We start from the raw sequence: 17386 nt of genomic DNA on the forward strand, positions 1-17386 counted from the left end.
AAGGGACAGAAGTTGTTGGATGTGAACTGATATATCTGACAGGACGATGTGTCGCATAGAGAGGTCTAGGATCAGGTGCAGCTGACACGACAGACCCTTCAGACAGACAGTGCCTTGTCGCTTTGTATAGGACAGCTACCATACAGCCACACAACCCTGACTGACTATCATGTGTCATAAGTTTCCCTCTCCGCACCAAAGGGGAGCTATAGCTACTTTTATGGTATAGGCTACTGCTAAAATCGCTTCATCTTTTTCAATTTGTTGTTCTCTAAATACATTTTCTGTTTCAAGCCCCAAGTCAAGCCCCATTTCCTTGTTCATAAAGGAGCCTGTCTCGCCTACATGAGTTCTCTGCGGTAGGCCAACCCCACTGTAGGAATACAGTTGTCTAAGGTCATCTGCGATTGTAAAGCATGCTTGAGTAATAATTGAAGTAATAAGAGCTTCAGAAGATTTTCTAATTGCATGGTAGGGTAGTGTAGGCACCTCTGACTTAGTCTGACATCCTTTAACAATGAGGAAGAATAGAAGATAGTTTGGCTTCATTTGGTGGTGTTATTGTTTGAAATCTGCTTGAAATTGTTTCTGGTGTCTGGAGCCATGATAGATTGTAGTTTGGGAATAGGCTACAGCTTGCAAGATTTCTTTATTGATTTTGATGTAAAGATTTGACCACAAATTGTTGTTTAATCCTTATATATTTCTGTTTTATTTACTAAATTGTAGTGGGGTGATTTTATGCCTCAAAATGAAGTAAGTGCCTTGATTTAGCCTAGATATCACTGACACTGAAGTCTCTTTATTTTGTCCGAACAGTTTTCCATTGGACAAGAAAATATTGCAGTTGAAAACTTGGCTTGGAATGACTGACCCAAATGATTTCACTATACATTACCAGATTTTATAGCACATGACAGACTGTCAGAACGTTAATGAGGGCTGTTTAATGAGAGGTAGAAATGATTTCCCAGTGGAGGTTTTGGAGCAGATTACTGCTGTTCTTAAGTCTGGGTACGAGAGTTATATTATTGTACTGCATATTTCACTTCAATACCCTGTGGAGAAGTTTGATTGCAATGTTAGACTAATTCTGCAATACTGTAATAAGATTAACTCCTGTGAAAATATCCCTCATGTTCTTTCACCAACGGTTTACAAAAGAGGGGGATTAATTGCTTCTTATTATAGCGGATAAATGGACTCTGAAATGATGGGATTGATTTAAAATACCAACGGTATGCTACTATTTAGGCCTAGTTTCTGTAGACATGTAATTGTGTTTTTATTAAGCAATGGGTGTTAAATGAGCTAAATCAGTGATTTTCAGTTCCCAATGTATAGTTGAAGTACCATAATTAGGTACCACTGATGCTCCCCGATATTCACTCCACCTGACTCTAATCCAACATTCATTTCCCCTTTTTTTCTGGCCTACTTTGAGCGCTCCCCTCTGGGTTCAGGTGGGGGTAAGAGGGCCAGGATAGGGAGCGGAAGTCAGTGGTGGGAGTGTTTACGTGAAGGGGGAGAGAGAGCGGGGTCAGGCAGCAGAAGAGCGAGTGCACAGTCGTATGTGTGCTCAGGGCCTCTTGCTCTCCCTGTGCTTTGGGCTCTGTCTCTATCCATGCTGTGCTCATGGACCCACAGCTGGCGGAGGGGAGAGGCAGCTAGCCCCACACTGCAATACAACACAGCCTAGCTGGCTGGACATGCTCTCACTGCTGTATAGAAACAATCAAATCATTTACTGCTAGTGAGATCAGTATGAAGAACCAGCGGACATACAGGCTTCGTCCCAAAAAGGCACCGTATTCCCTTTTATAGAGCACTAGGCCTATAAGGGGAATAGGGTGCCATTTTGGATGTAATACATAGTGTTCCATCTGATTTAGCAGACATACTGCAGATAATAAACGCAGATAGGACTGCCCAATGTGAACTTCCTTTGATATAAGAAATACAATACAAGATGTAATTGGTTTAGACCATTTTCAAACATAACTTTCTTGACTGAAATGGCCTATGTGGTGTGGATTTGACAGCTGTACAACAATAGCAGCGATTGACTTGTCTGGTAGTTGGTGTTAAATCACACAGCTGAGCCCAGACATGTAGGCCTAGTTCTTGCGATGGTTATAACATTCCTGAATTATTCTCACTGACCTCTCACATTTCGCCAATGATGTTAACCACCCGTAAATCATCATAATGTGTGCCAAACCCCGGTCCATACCATACCATACCATATATATATATACTACCGTTCAAAAGTTTGGGGTCATATGTCCTTGTTTTTGAAAGACAAGCACATTTTTTGTCCATTAAAATAACATCAATACAATACAATGTAGACATTGTTAATGTTGTAAATGACTATTGTAGCTGGAAACAGCAGATTTTTTATGGAATATCTACATAGGCGTACAGAGGCCCATTATCAGCGAACATCACTCCTGTGTTCCAATGGCATATTGTGTTAGCTAATCCAAGTTTATAATTGTAAAAGGCAAATTGATCATCAGAATACCCTTTTGCAATTATGTTAGCACATCTGAAAACTATTGTTCTGATTCAAGAAGCAATAAAACTGGCCTTCTTTAGACTAGTGTATATATATACATTACACACACACACACACACACACACACACACAGTGCATTCGGAAAGTATTCTGACCCCTTGACTTGACTTTTTCCACATTTCGTTACGTTTAGCCTTATTCTAAAATATTGACATCATTATTCTAAATTGCTATTTTCCCCCTCATCAATCTACACACAATACCGCATAATGACAAAGCAAGAACTGTTTAGCAAATGTATTTATTTATTTATTTTTTTAAATCAAGTATTCAGAGTCAGACCCATTACTCAGTATTTTGTTGAAGGACCTTTGGCAGCCTTGAGTCCTCTTGGGTATGACGCTACAAGCTTGGCACACCTGTATTTGGGGAGTTTCTCCCATTCTTCTCTGTATATATTCTCAAACTCTGCCAGGTTGGATGGGAAGCGTCGGTGCACAGCTGTTTGCTCTGTTCTTTCCTCCATTCATCTTTCCCTCGATCCTGACTAGTCTCACAGTCCCTGCCACTGAAAAACATTATTGCTTCACAGTAGGAATGGTGCTAGGTTTCCTCCAGACATGAAGCTTGGCATTCAGGAGTGGCTTCAGTCTTGCCACTCTACCATAAAGACCTGATTGGTGGAGTGCTGCAGAGATGGTTGTCTTTCTGGAAGGTTCTCTCATCTCCACAGAGGAGCTCTGTCAGAGTGACCATTGGGTTCTTGGTCACCTCCCTGACCAAGGCCCTTCGCCCCCCGATTGCTCAGTTTGGCCAGGCAGGCAACTCTAGGAATAGTCTTGGTGGTTCCAAACTTCTTCTATTTAAAAATGATGGAGGCCACCGTGTTCTTGGGGACCTTCAATGCTGCAGACATTTTTTGGTACCCTTCCCCAGATCTGTGCCTCAAACAATCCTGTCTCGGAGCTCTACGGACAATTCCTTCAACCTCATGGCTTGGTTTTTGCTCTGACATGCTCTGTGAACTGTGGGACTTATATAAACAGGTGTGTGCCTTTCCAAATCATGTCCAATCAATTGAATTTACCCTTGGTGGACTCCAATCAAGTTGTAGAAAGGATGGTGAATGGAAACAGGATGCACCTGAGCTCAATTTCAAGTCTCATAGCAAAGGGTCTGAATACTTATATAAATAAGGTATTTCTGTTTTTTATTTTTTATACATTTGCAAAAATGTCTAAACATGTATTTGCTTTTTCATTATTGGGTATTGTGTGTAGATTGATGAGGAAAACAATTAATTTAATCAATTTTAGAATAAGGCTGTAATGTAACAAAATGTGGAAAAGGGGAAGGGGTCTGAATACTTTCTGAATGCACTAACTCTCTCTCTCTCTCTCTCTCTCGTCACAACACAACTGATTGGCTCAAACACATTAAGATGGAAAGAAATTCCACAAATTAACTTTTAAGAAGGCACACCTGTTAATTGAAATGCATTCCAGGTGACTCCCTCATGAAGCTGGTTGAGAGAATGCCAAGAGTGTGCAAAGCTGTCATCATGGCAAAGGGTGGCTATTTGAAGAATCTCAAATATAAAAATATATTTTGATTTGTTTTTTTGATTACTACATTATTCCACGTGTTATTTCATAGTGTTGATGTCTTCACTATTATTCTACAATATAGAAAATAGGAAAAATAAAGAAAAACCCTTGAATGAGTAGGTGTTCTAAAACTTTTGACCGGTAGTGTTGCGGAGTGGATTCAGTTGCTAGTTGGGTGTCATGCCATTACAAGCGTGGATGTTTTGTGTGGTTGATTAGCATGGATGTCAGCACGGTTCACCCCGCTACCATCTATGAGGTGGAGACCGTACAGGTCCATCAAAGCTGGGACCGAGAGAGACTGAGAAACGTCTATCTCCACGCCCCCGCCCATTACCGTGCCCTTAATCTTAGTCACTGCCACTGTATACTGAACAAAAATATAAACGCAACATGCAAGAAAGGGGCGGCAGCGTAGCCTAGTGGTTAGAGCGTTGGACTAGTAACCGGAAGGTTGCGAGTTCAAACCCCCGAGCTGACAAGGTACAAATCTGTCGTTCTGCCCCTGAACAGGCAGTTAACCCACTGTTCCCAGGCCGTCATTGAAAATAAGAATATGTTCTTAACTGACTTGCCTGGTTAAATAAAGGTAAAATTTAAAAAAAAATTTAAAAAGGATTTTACCGAGTTACAATTCATATAAGGAAATCTGTCTATTAAAATAAATGAATTAGGCCCGAATCTATGGATTTCCCATGACTGGGTATACAGATATGCATTGGTGGGTTACAGATACCTTTAGAAAAAGTAAGGGAGTGGATCATAACCAGTCAGTATTTAGTGTGCCCCCCATTTGCCTCATGCAGCGCAACACATCTCCTTCGCTTAGAGTTGATCAGGCTGGTGATTGTGGTCCTGTTGAATGTTGTCCCACTCTTCTTCAATGACTTTGCAAAGTTGTGGGAATTGGAACGCGCTGTCGTACACGTCTATCCAGAGCATTCCAAACATGCTCAATGGGTGACATGTCTGGTGAGTATGCAGGCCATGGAAGAACTGGGAGATTTTCAACTTCCAGGAATTTTGTACAGATCCTTGCGATATGGGGCCGTGCATTATCATGCTGAAACATAAGGTGATGGCGGAGGATGAATAGCACGACAATGGGCATCAGGATCACATCACGGTATCTCTGTGCATTCAAATTGTCATCAATAAAATGTAATTGTGTTGGTTGTCTGTAGCTTATGCCTTCCCATACCATAACCCCACCACCACCATGGGGCACTCTGTTCACAACGTTGACGTCAGCAAACCGCTCGCCCACATAACGCCATACACATTGTCTATGGTTCTTTAAAACAATGTTGGATGTGGCTTATGGTAGAGAAATTAACATACAATTACCTGGCGATAGCTCTGGTGGACATTCCTAGAGTGAGAGTGTCAATTCCAAGCTCCCTCAACTTGAGACGTGTGGCATTGTGTTGTGACAAAACTGCCATTTTTTTGTGGCCTTTTGATATCCCCAGCACGAGATGCACCTATAGTGACTTATGGTAGAGAAATGAACATGACATTATCTGGCAATAGCTCTGGTGGACATTCCTGGTTTGAGAATGTCAATTGCAAGCGCCCTCAACTTGAGACATCTGTGGTATTGTGTTGTGTGACAAAATTGCATATTTTATAGTGGTGCATCTGGGTGATGATAATGCTGTTTAATCATCTTCTTGATATGCCACCCCTGTCAGGTGGATGGATTATCTTGGCAAAGGAGAAATGCTCACTAAAATGGCTGTAAAAAAAATTGTGAACAAAATTTGAGAGAAATACATGTTTTTGTGCGTATGTAAAATGTCTGGGATCTTTTATTTCAGCTCAGTGACATGGGACCAACACTGTACATGTTGGTTTGTTCAATGTACATAGTCATTGAACATTGGTGACTTGTAATAATGTTTACATACTATTTCAACCACTTTATATGTATTCATCCCCCTTGGCGTTTTTCCTATTTTGTTGCATTACAACCTGTAATTTAACTTGATTTTTATTTGAATTTCATGTAATGGACATACATGAAATAGGCCAAATTGGTGAAGTGAAAAATGGCTGGCATATGTATTCACCCCTTTTGCTATGAAGCCCCTAAATAAGATCTGATGCAACCAATTACCTTCAGAAGTCACATAATAAGTTAAATAATTAGTGCAATCTAAGTGTCACATGTTTTGATACACGACCTCAGTATATACAGTTGAAGTCGGAAGTTTACATACACCTTAGCCAAATACATTTAAACTCTGTTTTTCACAATTCCTGACATTTAATCCTAGTAAAAAAAATATTCCCTATCTTAGGTCAGTTAGGATCACCACTTTATTTTAAGAATGTGAAATGTCAGAATAATAGTATAGAGAATGATTTATTTCAGCTTTTATTTATTTCATCACCCAGTGGGTCAGAACTTTACATACACTCAATTAGTATTTGGTAGCATTGCCTTTAAATTGTTTAACTTCGGTCAAACGTTTTGGGTAGCCTTCCACAAGCTTCCCACAATAAGATGGGTGAATTTTGTCCCATTTCTACTGACAGAGCTGTTGTAACGGAGTCAGGTTTGTAGGCCTCCTTGCTCGCACATGCTTTTTCAGTTCTGCCCACAAATTTTCTATCAGATTGAGGTCAGGGCATTGTGACGACCACTCTAATACCTTGACTTTGTTGTCTTTAAGCCATTTTGCCACAACATTGGAAGTATGCTTGGGGTCATTATCCATTTGGAAGCTTCCTGATTGATGTCTTGAGATGTTGCTTCAATATATCCACCTAAATTACCTCCCTCATGATGCCAACTATTTTGTGAAGTCCACCAGCCCCTCCTGCAGCAAAGCACCCCCACAACATGATGCTGCCACCCCGTGCTTTACGGTTGGGATGGTGTTCTTCAGCTTGCAAACCTCCCCCCTTTTTCTCCAAATATAACAATGGTCATTATGGCCAAACAGTTCTATTTTTGTTTCATCAGACCAGAGGACATTTCTCCAAAAAGTATGATCTTTGTCCCCATGTGCAGTTGCAAACCGTAGTCTGGCTTTTTTATGACGGTTTTGGAGCAGTGGCTTCTTCCTTGATGAGCGGCCTTTCAGGTTATGTCAATATAGGACTCGTTTTACTGTGGATATAGATACTTTTGTACCTGTTTTCTCCAGCATCTTCACAAGGTCCTTTGCTATTGTTCTGGGATTGATTTGCACTTTTCGCATCAAAGTACGTTCGTCTCTAGGAGACAGAATGCGTCTCTTTCCTGAGTGGTGTGACAGCTGCGTGGTCCCATGGTGTATATACTTGCGTACTGTTGTTTGTACAGATGAACGTGGTACCTTCTGTCACGGTCGTCCTCCTCTTCATCTGAAGGGGAGAGGCGAGATGGATCGGAGGACCAAAATGCGGTGTGGTATGTGTTCATCATTAATTTTAATAAAGAAAACACTGAACACTGAAACACTATACAAAAACAATAAACAAAATAACAACCTTGAAGCTAATGCGAACTGCGCTGAAACAAGCCATCAACATAGACAATCACCCACAAACAAACAGTGCAACCCAGGCTACCTAAGTATGATTCTCAATCAGAGACAACTAATGACACCTGCCTCTGATTGAGAACCATACTAGGCCGAAACATAGAAATCCCCAAATCATAGAAAAACAAACAGACTGCCCACCCCAACTCATGCCCTGACCATACTAAATAATGCGCGCTAACTAGCCAGCCATTTCACTTCGGTTACACCAGCCTCATCTCGGGAGTTGATAGGCTTGAAGTCATAAACAGCGCAATGCTTGACGCACAACAAAGAGCTGCTGGCAAAACGCATGAGAGTGCTGTTTGAATGAATGTTTACGTGCCTGCTTCTGCCTACCACAGCTCAGACAGATACTTAGAGACTTGTATGCTTGTATGCTCAGTCAGATTATATGCAACGCAGGACACGCTAGATAATATCTAGTAATATCACCAACCGTGTGTAGTTAACTAGTGATTATGATTGATTGTTTTTTATAAGATAAGTGTAATGCTAGCTAGCAACTTACCTTGGCTTACTGCATTTGCGTAACAGGCAGTCTCCTTGTGGAGTGCAACGAGAGAGAGGCAGGTCGTTATTGCGTTGGACTAGTTAACTGTAAGGTTGCAAGATTGAATCCCCGAGCTGACAAGGTGAAAATCTGTCGTTCTGCCCCTGAACAAGGCAGTTAACGCACCGTTTCTAGGCCGTCATTGAAAATAAGAATGTGTTCTTACCTGACTTGCCTAGTTAAATAAAGATTAAATAAAGGTGTAAAAAAAACTCTGGTTAGATGAGATGAGACTAAAATTCAATTTTTGGCCATCAAGGAAAACACTATTTCTGGTGCAAACCTAACACCTCTCATCACCCCAAGAACACCATCCCCACAGTGAAGCATGGTGGTGGAAGCATCATGCTGTGGGGATGTTTTTCATCGACAGGGACTGGGAAACTGGTCAGAATTGAAGGAAGGATGGATGCCGCTAAATACAGGGAAATTATTGCGGGAAGCCTGTTTCAGTCTTCCAGAGATTTGAGACTGGGACGGAGTTTCACCTTCCAGCAGGACAATGACCCTAAGCATACTGCTAAAGCAACACTCGTGGTTTAAGGGGAAACATTTAAATGTATTGGAATGGTCTAGTCAAAGCCCAGACCTCAATCCAAAGTACAAAGTATTCACTTTGTATTCACTTTGAGGGGTTGAATAGTTTTACACGCTCAAGTTTTCAGTTTTTTTGTCTTGTTTGTTTCAAAAGAAAAAATACAAAATCCTTTTTAATTCCAGATTGTAAGAAAACAAAATAGGAAAAATGTCAAGGGAGATGAATACTTTCGCCAGGCACTGTATATGCTGTAATCTAGTCATGGCTCAACATGTATAACTAATTGTGTTCTTTTTCTGGATTATGTGTATGTTTTTTATTACTGCAATTTTGTAGTTAGAAACACAATCATTTTGCCTCACCTGCGATAAAACCTGCAAATCTGTATACACGACCAATAAACTTTGATGTGATTTTACTTCTTCTGTATATGTGGCTGGCGGGGAGTCTGCCCTTAAAGGGATTAATCACACTTTACTCTGAGTGTACCACTGAGGACCGTTGTCTTTACTTCAGATTAGACCGTCCAGAACGTATTCAAATGTTTGGTGCAGACATTAAAGAGCAAGGTTAAATATGTTCAACAACAGTGTGTGTGAACGTTTATTTCCTCAGGCTTTGGACCTTTTTGAAGCATTGTGTCCCAAATGGCACCCTATTCCCTATGTAGTGCACTTCATTGGTTCGGGGTCCATAGGCAATAGGGTACCATTTGGGACACACACTTTGGCAGGTAAGGTTCTGTGTAAATGGCTTCGGGACTTAGTAGCATATACAGGACAGTTTCATGACTCCTCTACCACAGCTCAGTGCAGTGTTGTTCATGACCTGACAGACCATGCCCTGGAGACAGGGAGCACGGCTTGGAAGAAGCAAATTAGTCCTCAGATTTGGGACTGTCATGAACGGAAGGCAAAAGCATAGAATGAGAAGTCTCCCTCTCCTCAAAACTTGCTTTTTGAGTTGAATGCTCATATCTCTCAACTAAACATCTTTACAAAAGATTGTGCTATGCATCTAGGATGCAGTTGTCTGAAGATATTTTAGAAAAGTAATTGGTGCAGATCTTTATAGACCCATGTAGTAATAATACCCACCGTAAAATCCCAGGCATGTCACTTAAAAGTTCTCAATAAGTCAACATAATTAGCCTAGTTAATTTTTTTAGTTGCACATTATTGTGTATTGGGTACTGGCTGGACAAAACCACAAATAATATCTGTGGTTTGCTTTAAAATTATGAACTGACCTCCCCTGCTCCCAGCTCTGTGTGCTTAACCAGACCTCAGCCATGTGCGTGATGATGGGAGGCTGTCAGGACCGTATGCTAACAGACTTTGAAGATGTTTGTCCTAATCATACCGTCTGACAGTATTGCATGGCTTTGTCTTCTCTTGTTTGAGAAGAGACAAAACTGGGTCAATTTATGTAATCCTGAAATTCTTGAGTACTATTACAATGATGAATACTCTTTTAAAGGTATATTAAATTGTATCATCCTTGAATTGAATTGGTAAAGTTAGCCTTTTAAGTCTTGTCAGGGATTAAAGTAAATGTAGTCTGCATTGTCTGATGTCTACTGTACATTGTCTGTATTCTGGAACAGCATGGGATGTCTGTTTTTAAAGTGTACTGTAGCTCAAAACTATACAGTCCAATGAAGACCAAAGAATAATGCTCATTCATGGTTGAGCAGTAAGGCCAGTTACATGTAGCTAACTTCTCTGCCAACTGGGATGGGGTTCAGAGGTATTGCTAGGTGAATTGTCAGAGTTCATGATATATTTGATGTTTTTGTCAGGAAGAGAGAGCGATGGATTTGGGGATGAGAGAGGATAAGGTTGAGGGGATGAGGTGTGTGTGTGTGTTTTTCTATTTGTGTATGCTTAAGTGATTCTGTGAGTGTGTGCGTTTGGTTTTCTGTGTGTGTGTGATTGGGGGATCGAGGGTCAGGTGAACAGCTTGCGTTGGCCAATGGCTCCGCGGGCTAGTCTCCCGCATCACTTAACAGCCATGCACAGTGCACACTAATTGAATGATCTAGTTAAGCGAACCGCGTGGCTGAAGCTAGACCTGGTTGTCTGCACAAATCAGCGCTGGCAGTTGTTTCTGTATGAGCGTCAGTAGCTTTCAGCCTTGCAATCCTTTTGTTTTATCTGCATAAATCCACCCAGTTATTGGATTTGAACATGATCCTATTAATATTAACTTATGATGTGATTATTATGAGCATGAAGGTGGTAATGGAACCAGGGTCTCAATAGCCTACAGAGACTGGCAGTAGGAGACTAGTGGTAACTTAACTACTAACATTGTCAACTAGCAAGGCAATTCCTCTTTTGCAGTTGATCTTGCATTTTTCTGTCAAATCCTGTGTTTTTCCCAACACATTTAGCCTAAACATACAAATAATTACATTTATATTGGTTTTTCTATGCCATTACGGGTTTCACCCTATATTAAAAGGGAAGCATACATGCCAAGCCATTTAAAAATATTTAGGAAAACCAATCAAGGAGGTACATTTTAGTTCAACTTGAAATATTGTTCTGCTTCTATGTACGCATAATTATTGTTGTGTAAGGATGTGTTACTCACTGGCTGTTTTGCGCAGCTCTTGGTTTCTGACTTGGAAACCACTCCTACTGCTCCCCCAGACACTCCCTACAGTAAGTATCAGTCAGATCCTCAAGTTGCATCAGCGCTGAGAAAGGGCTATGTGACCAACATTTACAATGCAAATCTCAAAGGTAAGGCGATTTCAGTGCTTTGATGATGTATTTGGCGGCCTTAAAAATTCAGACTAAAGGTAGAATTTGTATTTGTCGACCCTTTCAATATTTTCAATATTTTTGGCCTACAATTGTTGCAGTTTCTTTTATCTGATTAAGAAGTGGGAAACAGTTTTTGTGATTGGATATTGGGTTGAATTGTATATTTGTTTGTTATATGCTAGTTATTTAGATTTGGGATTGCAGACTATTTAGCCTACCTAATATCTCGCATATTGCTTGTTTTTGTTTTCAAATTCAATTTGTTGCTTTTGTGGGGGATGAATGATCAAATAATTTGATTTCATGTTTTTATATAAAAAATGGATACACAATTTCAAATTCAATATGAGAAGATATGACTTTCAATAAGTTTTAAAGCTCTTTCTCAAATATTCTAAACATAGGCCAGTGGAAACTGGAAATGTATGTTTTGCTGGCCATGATGCATACTATAGGATCATGTCTTCCAGCTAGCTAGCCAGGGGAACTTGATATGATTGTGGCTGTACGCACTGTTTGAGTGATGTAACCCAGAGATGTAACCTTCTGGGTGGCCATCGTAGCCATCCGTCTGCTGTGATTGTGCCTAACTTTCCCGTCTTTCCTGACAACTCACCATTACACTTTATTAATCAACCATGGAAAGTAGGTATTCACACGATGCCCAATGGGATTTGGAGGAATGTGGGCCTCCGCTAGCCGGGTGAGAAGCCACAGTCTCGCTGTCTTTAGTGGAATTACTTTCACCTCACAGACATTTTATAATGCAGCCTTTGAGGACATTGTGGACCCGTGTCTATTTAATTACAGTTGAGTAGAACTGAACCCACCCTTGTTTAATCCCAAGGTGACGTTAGTTGCAGTGGCTTGTGAAAGTATTCACCCCCTTGGCATTTTTCCTATTTTGTTGCCTTACAACCTGGAATTAAAATAGATTATTGGGGGGTTTGTATCGTTTGATTTACACAACATGCCTAGTACTTTGAAAATGTAAAAAAAAAAATGTTTTATTGTGAAACAAACAAGAAATAAGACAAAAAAAACTGAAAACTTGAGCGTGCATAACTATTCACCTCCCCAAAGTGAATACTTTGTAGAGCCACCAAGTAGAGCCACCGAGGCTCTTGGGGTATGTCACTGGTATGGTATGGCCATTCTTCAAGTCAAAACTGCTCCAGCTCCTTCAAGTTGGATGACTTCTGCTGGTGTTCAGTAATCTCTAAGTCATACCACAGATCCTCAATTGGATTGAGGTCTGGGCATTGACAAGGCCATTCCAAGACATTTAAATGTTTGGAAGGTGAACCTCCACCCCAGTCTCAAATCTCTTGATGACTGAAACAGGTTTCCCTCCAGAATTTCCCTGTATTTAACGCTGTATTTAATCCATCATTCCTTCAATTCTAACCGGATTCCCAGTCCCTGCCGATGAAAAACATCCCCACAGCATGATGGTGTTCTTGGGGTGATGGTGTTCTTGGGGTGATGAGAGGTGTTGGGTTTGTACCAGAAATAGCATTTTCCTTGATGGTCAAAAATATCAATTTTAGTCTCATCTAACCAGAGTACCTTATTCCATATATTTGGGGAGTTTCCTTTTGGCAAAAACCAAACATGTTTGCTTATTTTTTTTCTTTAAGCAATGGCTTTTTTCTGCCCACTCTTCTGTAAAGCCCAGCTCTGTGGAGTGTATGGCTTAAAGTGGTCCTATTGACATATACTCCAATCTCCGCTGTGGGGCTTTGCAGCTCCTTCAGGGTTTTCTTTGGTCTCTTTGTTGCCTCTCTAATTAATGCCCTCCTTGCCTGGTCTGTGAGTGTTGGTGGGCGGCCCTCCCTTGGCAGGTTTGTTGTGGTGCCATATTCTTTACATTTTTTGATGATTAATTTAAAGGTGCCCCATGGGATGTTCAAAGTTACTGATATTTTTTTATAACCCAACCCCGATCTGTACTTATCCACAACTTTGTCCCTGACCTGTTTTGAGAGCTCCTTGGTCTTCATGGTGCTGCTTGCTTGGTGGTGCCCCTTGCTTAGTGGTGTTGTAGAATCTGGGGCCTTTGAGAACAGGTGTATATATACTGAGATCATGTGACAGATCATGTGACACTTAGATTGCACACATGTGGACTTTATTGAACTAATTATGTGACTTCTGAAGGTAATTAATTGCACCAGATCTTATTTAGGAGCTTCATAGCAAAGGGGGTGAATACATATGCACGCACCAATTTTCCGTTTAAAATTATTGTTAAATTGTTGTTCGTTAACAAGGGTATCTACGTGTGCCACTAAATGATTGTTACTGAAATTATTTAGCTTACAATGATCAAATCACTCTTGGTTTTGTTTGATTTGAATTTCAATAACAACCTGGTCTTCTGTCAGCTTCAGTTATTTTCAAATGATATTCAAACTCCGATAGAATGGTTGGTGGAAGAGGTGTTAGGCTACTTCGATTCCAATGTTAGATTTGTTGGGAGGGTGTTCTTACAGTGGAAGAGTTTTCGCTTCTGGGCAATAATGCGAAAGAGTTACACTTTGTATTGAAAAACTTTAAAACCAACAGTCACATACATGTTTTGTTTTTACACTAAAATGCTTGTTAAAATTGGTGGACAGGAGTTTGACTGGCTACCCTTCACTCCAGCAAAATGCCACGCCCACTAACATTTCTTCTACACAATGAGTCCTCCCCGACGACTTGTCGAATGCAAACAAATTCACACCGTTCTGATTAGCCCCAGAAACCGATGGGTTGGACCAGAGCTGGCCTACTACACAAATAATGAATCACCTAATTTTGATGTCAGCACAAACAACTTCTAGGATGGTAGACTGATGTATAGAGCGATCGATGGAGCCGCGGAATTAAATTCAGGATGAATCGCTAGGCAACATAAGTACCGTGTAACTTTAAACCCGAGGATTTTTACTAGTTAAACAACTTTATTTTACCTATTGTTTTACCTGAACAAAGTTGATTTAAATGTACTTTTTCATCACCCTCTGCAAATATATAATTGTTTTGAATTGTTTTGTTGGAATCTGACCCTCCCCCTGTTGAGGATCATGTCAGACCAGTGGCTGAATACTAGGTGACCTACCTCCTACTGAAGGATCAGATGACTGTTCTAACCTTTATGTTTGGTTTGATCAGATGTCTTCAGGCCCCTTTAGAAGTGCTGACAGAGCACATTCCCTCCATCGACGCTTCCTTCTATCACTCCTTTCTTATCTCTTTATTTAAGAATGGGGTCAGTGAAATACTGTTGGTTGGTGAGGATTGTCAGAGAGCTGCTATACATGTGTTCTATGGGCTGCTAAGCCTCAATGTCTTGTCTGATGGTTGTCCTAGCATGTGACGGTGACACAGATCATAGGCAAGGCCTATTCTTAAGCCGTTTGTGTAACCATCTCACCAGCAGTTTACTATAGCCCACATGCAGAGACAAGTGCACTGGCCAGGTTAAATGTAACTGTGATAGCATTTTTTTTGTACTTCTTTTGTGATATATTGTGCTCCTTCTGACTTGCACGTTCAACACTACTGCATAACACCAGGGCAGCCAAGCAAGTCCTGAGCACATAACTTAAAAACTATATTTACAAGACCATGCCCAAGAGCTGAATAAGAATCCATAAAACAAGATCTACTGTACATAGGCCTACAGACTGATTTGATAGTAATGAGAAGAAAGGGGATACCTAGTCAGTTGCATAACTGAATGTATTCAACCAAAATGTGTCTTTTGCATTTAACCCAACCCCTCTCAATCAGATTGGTGCCCAGGGAGCAGTTGTTGTTGTTGTTGGGGCTTAACTGCCTTGCTCAAGGGCAGAACGGAAGATTTTTCACTTTGTCGGCTCAGGGATTCAAACCAGTCCTTTTGGTTACTGCCCCAACACTCTTAATCGCTAGGTTGCTTCCCACCCTGTTCATTCAGGTATGGTCAGGAGTCTACAATTCCCAGTAATAGTGGTGCAACAGGAGGTAACTAGCTGTGTGAATCAGGTGCTGGAGTACATGTGCAGAAGTGTCTTCAGGTCCCCTGGCCTGTGTGTACTCAGCTACGATAAGTGAATACGCACAATCTCCCTCCATGTACAGTGCAACGGGCAATTGTGCAGTGCTAAACAGTCACTTATACATAGTAGTCTAAAACTCAATTTTGTTTTCGTTCTCTCAATCTCCTCTACATAATTTCTCCTTTGCTGATTTGATCATTGAGTTGTATCCTTATACTGTAGTTTATTGCCTATCACTCAGTCATTTGGGCCAGTCCTTTGCACGACAAATAAAGTTCAGACAAAACTTGCCATGTCTCACTCTCAGGCAAGTAAACGGACACATTCTTGGGAATAGTGCTGCTCATCCAGGTTCGGTAGGCTACATAATGGCTTGTGCTGGTTGCATGCCTAGTGAGGATGCACGCAGGAACGGTCAGTAAATGCCAGGGAGCTTTGGGTTGCTAGCAGGCCTCATAGGCTGGAACTTCACAATAACAGCAGGCAGTAATGAAGATGGGCAACAGGATGCAGGCAGCGATTAATACCAATATACTGTAGTATTATCAGGAGCTTAGGTTCTCCCTTTTTGTCTTGGTCTATGTCTCTGTCCAAAATTCTGTATTTTAGTGTCTACTATACTGTGTGTACTGTAATATTACACTGCTTCTCTGGGAGTCCTGTCAAGCCCTAGGTTGGGTTTACAATCAAGTGGAGATGGAGCATGTCTATTACCACGACAAGGTCACAGGTGTCATTGGCCATGCTTTGTTAGGTGTGTGTCACTCCCATCAAATTAGCTGGTATGGTAGGTCTGTATGTGTTTTAGTCAGATGTGGACCAAGACCCAGGCAGGTTTACTAATTATTATTGTGGTTATCTTGTAAATGATCTTTCAACAGAACTAAAATCTCCACGTTAAATCATGACAAGCCAATAAGCCATGTTTGCACCAAATGACCCACATTCAAATGGACCCAGATATTTGAGATCTGGTTACTACATGATTTGTTATTTAATAGTTGTGATGTCTTCACTATTATTCTACAATGTAGAAAATAAAGAAAAACCCTGGAATGAGTAGGTGTATCCAAACGTTTGACTGGTCCTGTATATATATACAGTATTTGCCCAAGTCTTGGGAATGGGAATCCTCTTTACATAAACTTTGAGCTCACTCATCCTTTCGTACTTCCTTGCACGATTTGAAAACCTGTCTCTTTCCCCTTCCTTTCTCTCTCTTGCGGTGCACCTGTGTGCAGTGCACTAGAAGAGGGCAGGGTGTTGGGAGTTAGGTTGGGTCCACTGATTTGGAAGGGCCCCTCAGAGAGATGGTGAGAGAAGGGCTATGGCCTGACCATGTGTGCATCTTACATAAAGGGCAGATGGGCCCAGCTGTGTGTGCGATGTGGATGGGGAGGGAGGAGATGGGGCTGAGTGTGTGGATCTGAATGGGGCGGTCTGTCTGCTCTGTGCTGTTCACTGCAGTGACTTACCAAGCAGGGTGCTCCAGGGAGTACACACCACTGGTCTAAACACTGGACAGCCAGCATCCAGAGCAACAGACCAAATGGCACTATTTGGTGCTCTTCTTTTGACCAAGACCCATATTGTGTAGGAAATAGGGTGACATTTGGGATGCAAGTAACCAAGCCAGAGAGACAGCTTGGAGAGAGAGTATCGGAACAGATAGTGGAGAGGAGTCGGAATATAGCAAATTCTAGGAATCATTTTAATTCCATAGTTTTCCAATAGTTTTCCAAACTCTAATGCATTGAAAAAAGTCCTATCAATGCTTGATTTAAGCAGTAGTTCCCAACCAGGGGTACTAGTTCAGTCTGTTTTATTTGCTG

At 41.1% G+C, this 17386-nt stretch overlaps 1 protein-coding gene and 1 pseudogene across 7 annotated transcripts in view; both read left to right on the top strand.

Moving 5' to 3' along the window:
* LOC127911033 (general transcription factor II-I repeat domain-containing protein 2-like) overlaps window positions 1–17386 on the top strand; it is a 236247-nt pseudogene that overhangs the window by 182688 nt on the left and 36173 nt on the right.
* LOC118402105 (sodium- and chloride-dependent glycine transporter 1-like) overlaps window positions 1–17386 on the top strand; it is an 85135-nt gene that overhangs the window by 39027 nt on the left and 28722 nt on the right. The gene's annotated exons all lie outside the window — the stretch shown is intronic.

This window comes from Oncorhynchus keta, chromosome 23 (assembly GCF_023373465.1).
Source record: "Oncorhynchus keta strain PuntledgeMale-10-30-2019 chromosome 23, Oket_V2, whole genome shotgun sequence".
Classification (NCBI taxonomy): Eukaryota; Metazoa; Chordata; class Actinopteri; order Salmoniformes; family Salmonidae; genus Oncorhynchus; species Oncorhynchus keta.